The following is a 2443-nucleotide window of genomic DNA, read 5'->3' as shown; positions in this document are numbered from 1 at the left end:
AACTGAACCGCTGGCCTTGCACTCACTGTTTCTTCTTTGTTTTCCGTAGAAAGAATCACCATAACCACCTGCGACGGTTTCTTAAACTCTGCCCCCTTATGTATCGTTCGATCATGTTGGCCTCATAATGCACTGGTAGCGGATTTTGATTGATATTTGGGGCTTCCGGATCCTGTACCTCAATACGGCGATTATCGATGAGCTCTTGTATTGCGTTTTTCAACTTCCAGCATTTTTCAGTATCATGCCCGACATCTCTGAGCAATACTCACAGTTAACAGAGTGGTCCAGGTTTCTGGGAAGAGGGTTTGGTGCTTTGGATTCAATCGGGGTTAGCATTCCCAACTGTTTCAATCTGTGGAAGAGAGCGGTATAAGATTCTCCCAGCGGAGTAAAGGTTTTCCTGTTTGGGGCCTTCTCGCTTCTAAAAGCTTGGTTCGGGAGGAAGTTGGTTCCTGGTCTGTTAGCCCTGGGAGGTGGATTGGTGTTTTGTGGGTGTGGCTGTGTATTTTGGGGACTTGGTGTACGCCATTGCGAGTGCAGTGGGGGTTGAGTGTAGGTCTGGGTGTGGTGGATAGAAAAGTGTGGTTCTGGTGGTGGATAATAGTGTTGCGGTGGGCCATATGGGGTATATTGGTAGTTTGGGTGGTGGGGTCTGGGTCGGTTGTAGTAGGGTGGAGGGTTATTGGGCCTGGACCAAGCACTAGCTTCACCTGCAACAACTTCTTCTTTCTTCTTGTTCCCAAGCACACCACTCGTACCGCTTTGGATGGCCTGGGTGGTTGCTTTCAACACCGAGTAACTCAATATCTTGTTAGATTTAAACCTTCTTCAATCATGGCTCCCATCTTTACCACTTCATTAAACGATTTTCCGACAGATGTCACTAGATGACCAAAATAGGTAGGTTCTAATGTTTGCAAGAAATAATCTACCATTTCACTCTCCCTCATGGGAGGATCAACCCTTGCATCTTGTTCCCTCCAACAGAAACCAAACTCTCTAAAACTTTCCCCAGGTTTCTTCTCCAATTTCAACAATGACAGACGATCGGGGACTATCTCGAGGTTATATTGAAAATGGCCAATGAATGCTTGTGCCAAATCATCCCATGTATACCATCGACCGGGGTCTTGCCTCGTGTACCATTCTAGCGCTGACCCGCTCAAGCTTTGACCGAAATATGCTATCAACAATTCATCCTTTCCCCCAGCACCTCTCATTTTGCTACAAAAACCACGCAAATGAGCTACTGGATCATTGTGCCCCTCATATAAGTCAAACTTTGGCATTTTAAACCCCGCAGGCAACTGGACATCCGGAAAAGGGCACAAATCTTTGTATGCGACGCTAACTTGGTTACCTAAACCATGCATGTTCCTGAAGGATTGCTCCAGGCTTTTGACTTTACGAATCACTTCCTCTTGTTCTGCATTCTTAACCTGTTTCTCAACTTCTCCCGGGATTTCAAAATGGGGAGAATAGGTATAGGGCTCAGGCGCTTTAAAAGTGGGTTCGGGAGGGTAATATTGGGTGTCGTGAGCTTGGAATAGCGGCTCACTAGATGATCTATGTAGTGGTGCTGGGGGAGGTTCCACAAAGACGGGAACCATGAGTGGTGGAGGGTTCTGCTTAGGAGGTGGAGTTGGGGGAGCATATGAAGTGGTACCATAACACTGGCCCTGATAAGGGAAAGCTGAAGATGCGTGGGGAGTGGTAGGCTCCTGAGCTTGAGCCAGGGGTGGGATGTAAGATGGGTTAGCAGGATATAGTGGTGCCGGATGTCCTTGAGACCATGCTCGATGCATTTCAGCCATTTGTGCCTTTATTTTCCTCATCTCTTCTTTCATAGCACCCACATCTGTTACCTCAACCTCATTCGAAGGGTCTACGATGCTGATTTCCGAATCTTGCCCTGTCATCTTTACTTGATCTTTCGACCGTGTGTTGTACGGGTGAGTTGACAGAATTTCCAATCAACTAACCACCTGCCTGGGCTCACACATTTAGACAACCACTTTGTTAGCGATTAGGTCTTATCATATTTTAATAACCGCACGTTGGCATGAATGCCCTTATACAGTTATTCATTTCTATTATGCATTTGCTCGATTGCATGCGTCATCCCGACATTTCGTTCCTTTTTCCCTTTTACTATTCTTTCACCTTATACCACTCTTGTGCTTTTCTTTTCTCTCTCTGTTTTTCCGCTATTTTCTTTCTTTCTCTTTTTCTTGGTTTTCCTTCTATTTTCCTTTTCCTTTTTTGTTTGTTTTCTTTACGGTTATGGTCGAATCCTATGGAGATTGCCTATGTATCGTGACCCCGCATGAATCAGACCAAGCGTAGTTCGTGCAGATAAATGTAAAAATAAGGGTGGAAATAAAATGCTCACCTTTCATTAATAAAACAGACACTTACAAACCCGACCTCTTTTTGTTTT

Source organism: Nicotiana sylvestris, chromosome 7 (assembly GCF_000393655.2).
Source record: "Nicotiana sylvestris chromosome 7, ASM39365v2, whole genome shotgun sequence".
NCBI classification, from domain to species: Eukaryota; Viridiplantae; Streptophyta; class Magnoliopsida; order Solanales; family Solanaceae; genus Nicotiana; species Nicotiana sylvestris.
This window is presented reverse-complemented; position numbering follows the sequence as displayed.